General features: G+C 34.2%; 2 protein-coding genes across 2 annotated transcripts in view; both read right to left on the reverse strand.

Moving 5' to 3' along the window:
- LOC308424281 (selection and upkeep of intraepithelial T-cells protein 10-like) overlaps positions 1–13,539 on the reverse strand; it is a gene marked incomplete at both ends in the record, with an annotated part of 362,337 nt that overhangs the window by 81,174 nt on the left and 267,624 nt on the right. The window lies entirely within an intron of this gene.
- The window catches only part of LOC308424902 (selection and upkeep of intraepithelial T-cells protein 2-like), a gene marked incomplete at both ends in the record, with an annotated part of 132,162 nt that overhangs the window by 20,513 nt on the left and 98,110 nt on the right, over positions 1–13,539 (reverse strand). The window lies entirely within an intron of this gene.

Here is a 13,539-nt window from a genome sequence, read left to right on the forward strand (position 1 = left end):
TACAACAAAGAGCTAGCCTACACAAGAAATCTAGTTTGATTTTCAAGTTCCTATTACGTGCACAAAACAATAGAGACGACATTGTGCCTACTTGATTTTAGAGATGAACATTTTTGTATCAAGCCTGGAAGAGGCTATAAGGAGTGAGGCACTCATTCTCTACAAGCAGCATGGTTCTTGCTTTTACTAGTCTGTCTGAATATTACATGAGTATATTATGTTTTCATTTGTTTTCTTTAGTGCTAAGCATCCTCAGTATTTCAACCCATATAGATAGGTAGGATCTTTGCAATTTCTTTCTCAGCTTGTTTGTCCTTTGAGTAGAGGAAGGCAACAGAAAAGTAGATATAGAACTACCTGAGAACCCAGCTATACCACTACTGGACATATACCCAAAAGTAGTTCAAATATCTAACAAGGACACATGCGCAACTATGTTCATCACAGCCTTATTTATAATAACCAGAAGCTGGAAAAAAACCAAATGTCTTTCAAAAGAAGAATGGACACAGAAATAGTGGTACATATACACAATAGAGTACTACTCAGCTATTAATAACAATGACTTCCTAAAATTCCTAGGCAAATGGATGGAACTTGAAGCTATCATCCTGAGTGATGTAAGCCAGTCACAAAAGGACATTCATGGTATGTACTCACTTATAGGCAGATACTAATCCCCCCCCCAAAAAAAAAGAGCTCAGGATGCCTATGAAAACATCCATAGAACTTATCAAGCTCAAAAAGAAGGAAGACAAGAATGTGGATGACTTAGTCCTTCTTAGAAGAAAAAACAAAATGAGAGAAAATACAAGGTCAGATAGAGGAACAGGGATTGAAGAAAAGATCTACAGAAACTGCCTCAGCTGGAGAACAGCCTCATATGTACCCACCAAACCCAAGCACTATTGCTGATGCCAAGAAGTGTTTACTGTCAGGAACCACACATGGATATCTCCTCAGAAGCTCTCCCATAGTCATATAGATAAAGATAAGGATTCTTGCAGCTAAATATCAGACTGAACACAGGGACCCCAGTGAAAGAGCTAGAAAAAGCACTGAAAGAGCTGAAAGGTTTGCAATCTCATGGGAAGAACAAAATCATCAACTGCCAAGGCACTGAGTTGGAGAGGGTGATTGGGAGAGTGAGCACCTTCATGGAAGCAAGTTTAGGAGGATGAAGAAGGGGAATGTGTGTGGGGGGTTATAACATTTAAAATGTAAATACAGAGTATCTAATAGAATTGAAAAAAAATTCCACCTTCTTCTAACCCCTTTTTACCTTACACTACTTTCTATATGTAAAATCTGGACTACTTTAAGTGTCCTATATATGGGGAATTAAAGTGTCTTTGTATGAATAGATTGTTCTACTAAATATAAGGCCTGAAAACTCTTGTCTATAGATAGCATATTGCCCAATTTAAAATTTACTCTTATATGTTTAAAACTATAGTATTAATTTCACATGAGAAAATTAATGAAAAACTCCTCTAAAAGTTGTCCATCCAGTTTGTAATTTTGCATTATGACATAGGCTATAGCTCTGGCTTACACTAATAAGAAAAGTATATCCAATGGTCTTAGGGCCTGTTAACCATAAATTTATTTTTTGTTTCTACTACATAACTTTAATTTTGCCACAGAGAAGTATCTCAGTTTTTATAGGCAATATGTGTTTTGTTACAGTCATGACCCATAGGTTGAGAAAACCTGTAATATATGGAAACACTTACTCTCATTGTTTTATTGCAGTTGTAAATAATTTTTATAAGACTTTGTGTATAAAAAGAGACAACACCATTTAAATATGTATGCTTAGTTTTTTAATTACTATTTGGATTTCATTCTCAATATACAAAAAGAGAATGACTCAAATGTCTATGTACACCACTGAAATAAAATAAAATATGTTGGAAAATGAGATAATTTTAAGTATGGTATCTTTTGATTTGTATCAATCTATTAACAAACTATTCAACTTTAGAAGTATCTTATTAAAATGGACATGTGTATTTAAATTAATATTATTCAAATTATTGTTTAATTATAAAATTTTATTTTTAAATTATTCTTAGAACCATTTGTGCTTTTGTTAAATACTTTATTTTGAATTTATTCCTTGAAAACTTTATTTTTGTCTAAACATAAAATTTACAGTATATTCTGATTACAGTTTCTTCTCCCACAATTATTGTTGTTTGCAATTCTACCTACCCAACTTTAAGCCTTCTTTAATCTTTGCCTTTAAAAAGTTCATATTTGATAAATAGAACATAACCTCACCACTCTCTCACTCTAACATGCTCTGAGTTCTCCAACACAATTCCCTCCCCCTCAGGTCTAACACTTCTTTTTATTTGTTGACAAATGAATGATTTTAAAGAAGTTTGCCCATATGCCCATTTTAAATCATTATTACCTTCTTTACCTTAAAAGTATAAACCATTCAAAAAAATTTCTTGGGAAAAAATGAAGAAAAAAAAAACAACAAAAACAAGAACAATTAAAAACACTACAAATTTGAATTTGCAATAATTATTTCTCTTGGAATAGTATAACCATGTTTATTTACTATAAAACTAATAATTCAGGGCTCTGAAATCAAACCATTGTGTTTGTGTTGTCCTTGTTCTTGTTCGAACTGACCTTGTCTTTTGAGCAGCAATCATTCTTCTTTTGTTACATGTCTTACTTCAGATTTGAGAGAAGGCTTTTACAAGATGCCACCTGCCTCTTGCTCACATACCTCTTTGTTTCAAATGCAAAATGAGCATGGATCCTGTAATTGCAGCCACTGAAATTATGAAGTCCAATATACTCGTTTTCAAAGAAGGCTTTTTCTTAGAGTTGGTACCTTAAAACAAAAGAAAAAAGATTGTATGGAGGCATTCTACATTGGAAAAAAAAAACATAAGTAGATAAGTAGCCATTGTTAAGAAACACACTCACATACACACATACACACAGACACACAGACACACACACACACACACACACACACAGAGAGAGAGAGAGAGAGAGAGAGAGAGAGAGAGATCTCCCTTTCTCTTATTTTCTATTAAAGATGTAAAATCTTACATAATGTTAATAAGAATATGTCTGAGAAAGCATAAGTCTATAGGTTATCATATAGTGAATTTCAAATAAATGGGCCCTCTTTTGTCCACCCCCTCCCACAAAAAGGTTGAAAAGGGCAGTTTTTTCAGACATAAACAATCATTCAGAGTGTCAGATAGAAGGGTAAAATATAAAATAAAGAAATTACAGAGAAATGCAGAAACATTCACTCTTAAATTCATAGGTGATTGTCATACTGCATACATTGGAGAAGACCTCAAGGGAATGAATGTACTCTTGAGAGAAACAATTATGATGAAAAATATAGATGACTTAGAAGATTTTAATTTTTATTGGCAAAATATTCACTACATGTATTGAAAGTATGGATATATTTTTATAACTATTGGCTGTATAATCCTGATCCAATAAAATGTATATAGCTATCTTTATGGATTCTATTACCTCAAAGACAATCTTGCTTTTACATTAACATCATACAAATTTAAAGTTTCTTGTATGCTTGTAAATTATGTAATTCACAAAAGAAAATTATGCAATCTATATTTTTTAATTGTACCAGTTAAAATATTTATTTTCTGTTGCATTTACTTTATGCCCTACAAAGGACAAGACTATTATTTATAAATGAATTAAACTCTACCATGCATGTACCTGAGAAGCTCATTTAATTTTTCTTTTCTATTTTTAATTTATGGATATTCTCTGCATTTACTTTTCATATGTTACCCCTTCCTCTGATCCCATACCCCTCCCCCTCCCACTCCCATTGCCTCCAAAAGTTGCTCCCTCTCAGGACCACTCTCTCCCACCTCAGCAACTTGACATTCCTCTACACTGGAAAAATGAGCCTTCACTGGAGGTCTCTCCTTTTATTGATGCCAGAAAATGCTATCTTCTGCTGAATAAGCACATAGGGCCATTGGTCTCTCCATCCAAACTCATTTGTTTGTGTTTTAGTCCATAGGAGCTGTGTTGGTTGTGATTAGTTGATTATTTTGTTCTTCCCATGGGATTGCAGAATCTCTCAGCTCTTTCAGTCCATTCTCTAGCTTCTTCATAGGGGACCTCATGTTCAGTCTGCTGGATCACTGCAAGCACCATTCTATATCAGTATGGCTCTGGAACAACCTTTGAGGAGGCATCCATATCAGATTCCTGCCAGTAAGCACTACTTGGCATCAGTAAGAGTGCTTGGGGTTAGTGGCTACATGTGGGGTAGATCCCCAGGTGAGGCAGTATCTGGATGATGTTTTCTCTAATTCCTGCTCCTCTATTTGTCCCTTTATTTCCTCCCATATGTGTTTTGGTATCACTTCTAAGAAGGGCTAAGTTATTCACCTTCTGGTTTTCTTTTTTTTTTTTTTTTTTTGAGCTTCATAAGTTCTGTAAATTGTTTCTGGGATGTTCCAAACTCTTTGGGCTAGTATCATCTTATAAGTGAATACATACCATGAGTGTTTTGTTTTCTGTGACTGGGTTAACTCACTCATGATAATAGCTTCAAGTTCCATTTATTTGCCTAGGAATTTCATTAAGTCATTGTTTTTAAAAGATGTGTAGTACTCCATTGTGTATATGTACCACAATTTCTGTAGCCATTCTTCTGTTGAAGGACATCTGGGTTCTTTAAACTTCTGGCTGTTATAAATAAGACTGCTATAAACTTGGTTAACCATGTGTCCTTGTTAGATCTTGGAGCTTATTTTGGGTATATGACCAGGAGTTTTGCAGCTGGCTAATCAGGTAGTACTACGTCCACTTTTCTAAGGAACTACCAGACTGATTTCCAGAGTGGTTGTACAAGTTTACATTACCACTAACAGTGGAGGATTGGTCCTTTTTCACCACATTCTTGCCAGCATCTGCTGTCACCTGAGTTTTTGAACATAGCCATTTTGACTGGTGTGAGGTGGAACCTTAGGGTAGTTTTGATTTGGATTTCCCTGATGACTAGAGATGATGAGCATTTTTTAGATGCTTCTCAGACATTTGTTATTCCTCAGTTGAGAATTCTTTGTTTAGCTCTCTATTCTATTTTAATAAGATTATTTGATTCTATAGATTCTAACCTCTTCAGTTTTTAATAAATATTAGAATTTATTCCTCTATTACATGAAAGATTGGTAAAAATCTTTTCCCCATCTGTTGGTTGCTTTTTGTCCTCTTGACAGTCTTTGTCTTACAGAAACCTTGTAGTTTCCTGAGGTTCCATTCATCAATTGTTGAACTTAGAGCATAAGCCATTGGTGTTCTGTGCAGGAAATGTGACCCTCAGCCTATGTGTTCTGTGCTGTTCCCCACTTTCTGTTCTATTAGTTTCAGTATACCTGGTTTTAAGTGGAGGTCTTTGATCCACTTGGACTTGAGCATTATACAAGGAGATAATAAAGTATTTTTTTTCATTCCTCTGCATGCTGACTACTAGTTTATCCAGCACCATCCTTTGTCCTTTTTCCATTTAATGCTTTCAGCTCCTTTCTCAAAGTACAAGTTACCATATATATGTGTGTTTATTTCTGGGGCATTGATTTTATTCCATTTATCTACCTCCTTGTCTCTGTACCAATACAATGCAGTTTTTATCACAGTTGAACTGTAATACAACTTGAAGTCAGGGATGGTGATTCCCCTGGAAGTTTTTTATTGTTGAGAATAACTTTTGCTATCCTGGGTTTTTTATTATTCCAAATGAATTTTCAAACATCTCTTTCTAACTGTATGAAAATTGAATTAGAATTTTGATGGGGATTGCATTGAATCTGTAGATTGCCTTAGGGAACATGGCCAGTTTTATTAGGTTGATCCTTTCAATTCATGAGCATGGGAGATCTTTCCACCATTTGAGATCTTCTTACATTTCCTTGTTCAGAGACTTGTACTTGTCATACAGATTCTTCACCTGCTTGGTTAGGATCACCCCAAGGTATTTTATATTCTTTGTGACTATTATGAAGTGTATCATATCAATTCTCTAAGTTTTTTCTCAGCCTAATTCTTCTTTCAGTAGAGGAAGGCTACTGATTTTTTGTATTAACTTTATATCCAGCCATGTCTCATATATTTTTAAAGAACTACTTTGTTCACGAAATTCAATACTGATATAAGATATCGCTATAGAAAATAGTCATACAATAAATGCACTTTTATCTCAGTTTTAAATTACTTGAGGTCATAGGAGAATACACAGAGAAATGGCAATATTGCGACAGTGTGAAAATTTTAATTTTTGCTTTTTTGGTACCTTGTTTTATGATTTGTTATGGAAAGATCTGAACAAAAAATTGCAATCTCATATATCACATCTTAAAAAAAACAAAAAACAAAAGCAAAAAAGCATCTTTTTTTCAGATCCATTTTTAGGTAACAGTATGTTTCCTGGGATTATTCAGAGGAACAAAGGTAACTCAAAATTAACTTAAATAATAGGGCCTCAGAAGTATGAATGATGAGTTATAAAAATTGATTTGTCTGGAATTCTGCATTTAGATTGCATTAAAAACAAGACAGTAATACAATCTCTTTCCACATATTGAGCCCAACAAAAGATAATACATGGAAATATCCAACAGCATGAAAGTAACTGTACTCTAAGAAGAGCAAAAAAAAAAAAATCATCTTGCAGCAATCCCAAAAGAAGATACCCACACTAAAGTCCACCTCTAGCTACAAAACTAACAGAAAACAGCAATCACTTTTCTTAATAGCTCTTAACACCAATAGACTCAACTCCTCAATAAAAAGACAGGGAGTAACAGACTGTATATATAAACGGGACCCAGCATTTTGCCGCATACAAGAAACATGCTTCAGTGACAAAGACAGACACTATCTCAGAGCAAAGGGCTGAAAACAATTTTCCAGGAAAATTATCCCAAAAAACAAGTTGAAATAGTCATTCAAATATCAAATAAAATTGATTTTCAACCAAAAGATATCAAAAAATATAAGGAAGGATACTTCATACACATCAAAGAAAAAATCTACCAAGATGAACTCTCAATTATGAATATCTGTGCTCCAAATGTAAGGGCAACCACATTAATAAAGGAAACTTTATTAAAGGTGAAAACATACATTGTATCACACACAATAATAGTAGGAGATTCCAAAAGCCCACTCTCATCAATGGACAGATCATCAAAACATAACCTGAAAACAGACATTGTGAAACTAACAGAAGTTATGAACCAAATTGATTTAACAGACAGCTATAGGACATTTTATGCTAAAACATAAGAATATAACTTCTCAGAAGCACATGTTACATTCTCCAAAATTGACCATGTAATCAGTAACAAAACAGGCCTCAATATATACAATAATATTGAAATAATCTCATGGATTCTATGAAATCACCATGGACTACAGCTAGTCTTTAATAATAACAAAAACAACAGTTAAAGGCAAATACAAAAAAATGGAAGCTGGACAATGCTCTACCCAATGCTAACTCATTTAAGGAAGAAATAAATAAAGGAATTAAAGACTTTAATAAATGTAATGAAAATGAAGGCACAACATACCCTAACATATGAGACAAAATAAAAGCAGTACAAAGAGGAAAACTCACAACTCTGAGTGCATTCAAAAAGAAACTAGAGAGAATGTAGACTAGCAGCCTGACAACATATATAAAAAATCTTAAAGAAACAAAAACACAATTTCATCCCATTAGACACTGAGAAGTATCTGACAAAATTCAACACCAGTTCATGTTAAAAGTCATGGAAAAATCAGTAATTCAAGGCTCATACCTAAACATAATAAAAGCAATATGCAGTAAAACAAGAGTCAACATAAAACTAAATTGAGGGAATCTAGAAACAATCCTACTAAAATCAGAAACTAGATAAAACTGCCTACTCTCTCCCTACCTATTCTATATAGTACTTGAAGTCCTAGCCAAAACAATTAGACAACAAAAAGAGGTTGAAGGGATACAATTGAAAAGAAAATAGTAAAAGATCACTATTTGTAGGTGATATGATAGTATACTTAAGTGCCCCCAAAAATTCAATCAGGGAACTCCTAAACTTGATAAACAATTTCAGTGAGTGGCTGGATATAAAATTAACTCAAACAAATCTGTGACCTTCCTATATATTCCTATATATTCAAAGATAAGAAGGCTAATAATGAAATCAGTAAAAGAACACTACTCACAGTAGTCACAAACAATATAAAATACATGGGTTTGACTCTAACCAAGGAAGTGAAAGATCTGCATGACAATAACTTTAAGCCTCTACAAAAAGAAAGTAAAGCTGTCAGAAGATTTAAAGAACTCCCATGTTCATAGATTGGCATAATTAACAGTGAAAATGGCCTTCTTGCCAAAAACAATCTCCAGACTCAATGTAATTCTCATCTAAATTCCAACTCAATTATGTATAGAGCTGGAAAGAGCAATTTGCAAATTAAGATAGCATAACAAAAACCCAGGATAGCAAAAGCCATTTTCAACACAAAAAGAAATACTGGGGGAATCATAATACTCAACACCAAGCTGTATTACACAGCAATCATGATTAAAAACTTTATGATTTTGGTAAAGAGACAGGCAGGTAAAACACTGGCATAGAATTAAAGACCCAGAAATCAACCAATATACATATGGTTACTTGATCTTTTACAAAGAAACTAAGATCAACCCATGAAAAACAAACACCATTTTCAACAAATGGTGTTTGTTTAACTGGAGGCCAGCACATAGAAGAATGCAAATCAAACTATTCATATCCACTCATATAAATCTTAAGTCTAAGTGGATCAAGGACATCCACATAAAAAACTGATACACTGAAAGTAATAGAAGAGAAAGTAGAAAAGAGCCTTGAACACATAGGCACAGGGAAAATTTAATTCAACAGAACAATGGCTTCTGCTCTACAATCAAGAATCCACAAATGGGACCTCATAAAACTGAATGGCTTTTGTAGGCAAAGGACATTGTCAATAGGACAAACTGGCAACTAACAAATTAGAAAATATCTTTGCCAATCCTACCTCTGAAAGAGGACTAATATCCAATATATACAAAAAATTTAGGAAATTAGATTCCAGAGACTCAAATAACCCTATTAAAGATGTAAGAAAGCTAGACAAAGAATTCTCAACTAAGGAATACTGAATGGCTTAAAAGCACATAAAGAAGTGGTCATCTGAGAAATGGAAATCAAAACAACCCTGAGATTCTTCCTCACAGCAGAAAAAATGACAAATATCAAAAAGAGAGTTGACAGCAGATGGCTAGGATGTGGAGAGAAAGAAATATTTCTCAATTTTTGGCAGGATTGCAAATATATAAGACTACTCTGGGAATCGGTCTAGCAGTTCCACTTAAATTTGGACATAGAACTACTGGAGGTCACAGCTATACCAGTCCTGAACATATACCAAAAATATGTTCCAACATGAAGGGCCAGGTCTCTGTCATCAGGACTCAGGATCTGCCTGAGAAAGGTGGTGCTTGCAAATCAGCTCCAAAGGCGCTTTTGTAACTGAAACAGTGATAAGCCTGACACAAAGGCCAGGGGAGTTGACACTCCAAATACAAGAACACCCACATTCATAAAAGAAACCCTACCAAAGCTCAAAACATATATTGTACTACACATAATAATATTGAAAGACTTCAACACCCCACCTTCATCAAGAGACAGATCACAGAAATAGAAACTGAACCAAGACAGAGTGAAACTAGCAGCACTTCATATCACCTCTACAAAATTGATCATATATTCGGTCACAAAACAAGCCTTAATAGATATAAGAAGATTGAAATACTCCCATGCATCCTATCAAGAACACCATAGACTAAGGCTGGTTTTAATAACAACAAAGATAAAAAAAATTCCACATACACATGGAAGTTGAACAATGCTCTACTCAACAATAGCATGATCAAAGAAGAAATAAAAAAAGATATTAAGGATTTTCTAGAATTTAATGAAAATGAAAGCACAATATACCCAAACCTATGGGATTCAATGAAAGCAGATCTAAGAGGAAAACTTATACCTCTAAGTGCCTCCAAAAAGAAACTGGAGAGAGCCTACACTAAGAACATGACAGCAAGCTGAAAGCTCTGAAACAAAAAGCAGATACATCCAAGAAAAGTAGATGGCAGGAAATATTCAAACTAGAACTAAAATCAAACAAGTAAAAACCAAAAGAACCATACAAAGAATCAACAAAACCAGGAGCTGGTTCTTTGAGAAAATCAAACAGATTGATAAACCCTCAGTCAGACTAACTAGAGTGCACAAAGAGAGTATCCAAGTTAACAAAATTAGAATTGAAAGAGGAGACATAACAGAAACTGAGAAAATTCAAGAAATCATTAGATCTTTCTACAAAAGGCTATATTCATAAAAACTACTAAATCTGGAGGAAAGAGTAAATTTCTATACAGATACAAGATACCGAACTTAAATTAAGATCAGATGAATCATTTAAACAATCTCATAACACCTAAAGAAATAGAAACTCTAGAACAAAAGGAAGCAGATACACCCAAGAGGAGTAGACAGCAAGAAATAATCAAACTTAGGACAGAAATACATCAAATAGAAACAAAAAGAACCATTCAAAGAGTCAACAAAACTAAGAGCTGGTTCTTTGAGAAAATTAACAAGATTGATAAACCTATAGCCAGACTAACTAGAGGGCAAAGAGAGAGTATCCAAATTAAAAATTAGAAAGGAAAGTGGAGACATAATAATGGAAACTGAGGAAATTCAAAAAAAATCATCAGATCCTACTACAAAAGCCTATACTCCACAAAGGTGGAAAATCTTGAAGAAATGGATGAATTCCTACACAGATACCAGATACTAAAGTTAAATCAGGACCAGATAAACCATCTAAATAATCCCATAACTCCTAAAAAAAAATAGAAGCAGTCATCAAAAGCCTCCCAACCAAAAAAGCCCAGGTCCAGATGGGTTCAGTGCAGAATTTTATCAGACATTTATTGATGACCTAATACCAATACCTTCCAAATTATTCCACAAAATAGAATCTGATGGAACACTACCTAACTCATTTTTGAGGCTACAATAACCCTCATTCCTAAACCACACAAAGACCTTACAAGGAAAAAGAACTTCAGATCAATCTCACTTACGAACATTGATTCAAAAATACTAAACAAAAATCCTTGCTAACTGAATCCAAGAACACATGAAAACAATCATTCAACATGATCAAGTAGGCTTCATCACTGAGATGCAGGGATGGTTTAATATACAGAAATCCATCAACGTAATCCATCATATAAGCAAACCAGAAAACATTTACAGCTGATAAACAACTTCATCAATGTCACTGGATATAAATTTAACTCAATCAAATCAGTATCATTCCTCTACTCAAAGAATAAACATGTTGAGTCAGAAACTAGGGAAAACAGGATAAACATGCTGAGAAATAAAATAGGGAAAAGAGACCCTTCAAAATAGTCACAAACTATAGGAAATTCCTCAGTTTGACCCTAACTGAGCAAATGAAAGGTCTGCATAAGAAAAACTTCAAATCTCTGAAGAAAGAAATTAAAGTAGGTCTTAGAAGTTGGGACGATCTACCTTGCTCATAGATTGAAAAGATCAAGGTTGTAGAAATGGCCATCTTACCAAAAGCAATCTACAAATTTAATGCAATTCCCATCAAAATTTCAATTCAATTCTTTATAGAGTTGGTAAAGCCAATTTGCAAATTGATCCAGAATAACAAAAACCCAGAATAGCAAATTCTACCCTCAACAACAACAACAACAACAAAAAAAAAAAAACCAAAAAACAAAAAAACAACAAAAAAAATCTTCTGTAGGAATCACCAGGAATCACCATCCCTGACCTCAAACTATATTACAAAAAAAAAAAAAAAAAAAAAAAAAAACTTCTGCAGGAATCACCATCCCTAATCTAAAGCTAAATTACAAAGAAATTGTGTTAAAAACCACATGGTACTGGTACAAAGATAGGCAGGTAGATCAATGGAACAGACTAGAAAATCCAGAAATAAACTCTCACATATATGGTCACTTGATCTTTGACGAAAGAACTGAAAACATTTGATGGAAACAGGACAGCCCCTTCAACAAATGGTGTTGGTTCAACCGGCAGCCAGCTTGCAGAAGAATGCAAATCAACCATTTCCTATCTCCTTCTATAAATCTCAGGTGCAAGTGGAACAAAAATCTCTACATAAACCCAGGTACTCTGAAAATATTAGAAGAAAGTGGAGAAAAGTTTAGAACACATAGGCACATGGGGAAATTTTCTGAAAGGAACACCAATGACTTATGCTACAAGATCAAGAATCAATAAATGTGACTTCTTCAGATTGCAAAGTTTATATACAGCCAAGGACACTATCAAGAAAACCAAACAGCAGCCAACAGACTGAAAAAGGATGTTTACTAATCTCACATCTGAAAGAAGTCTAATATCCAATATATACAAAGAACTCAAGAAATTAGACTCCAGAGAATCAAAGTGGTGTACAGACATAAACAAAGAATTTTCAACTGAGCAATATTGAATGGCTGAGAAGTACCTAAGGAAATGCTCAACATTCCTAATCATCAGAGAAATGCAAATCAAAACAACACTGATAAAAAACTCAGATGAAAGCAGATGCTGGCAAGGATGTGGAGAAAGAGGCACAATCCTCCACTGTTGGTAAGGTTGTAAGGTTGTACAATCATTCTGGAAATCAGTCTGGTGGTTTCTCAGAACCTTGGACATAGTACTACCTGAAGAACCAGTTATTACACTTCTGGGCATATACTAAGGACACACGCTCTACAATGTTCATAGTAGCCTTATTTATAAAAGCCACAAGCTGGAACAAACCCAGATGCCCTTCGGTAGATGAATGAATACAGAAATTGTGGTACATTTATACAGTGGAGTACTACTCAGCTATTAGAAACAATGATTTTACAAAATTCATAAGCAAAAGATGGAACTAGAGAAGAGCATCCTGAGTTATGTAACACAGCCACAAAAGAACAGACATAATATACTTTCACTAATAATTGGATAGCAGACCCAGAATGCTCTGAATGCCCAAGAAACAACTCACAGAACTTAAGAAGCTCAAAGAAAAGGCCAAAATGTGGAAGCTGCAGTTCTTAGAGAAAAAAATAAGTGTATAGCAACCTCTCAGAGTGTGGTACACTTAGACTTAAATCATTAATAATTTTAAAGCTAAGACTGTACCCTGACAACAGAGAATTAAACAACCCTATTAAAAAATGGGGTACAGCCTGAAGACCCAGCTATTCCACTTCTGGGCATATACCCCAGAGACACTTTAATACACAACAAAGATATATGCACCACAATGTTCATAGCGGCTCTATTTATAATAGCCAGAAGCTGGAAGGAACCCAGATGTCCTTCAGAAGACGAATGGATACAAAAATTGTGGTACATATACACAATGGAA

This window comes from Micromys minutus, assembly GCF_963924665.1.
Source record: "Micromys minutus genome assembly, chromosome: 9".
NCBI lineage: Eukaryota > Metazoa > Chordata > Mammalia > Rodentia > Muridae > Micromys > Micromys minutus.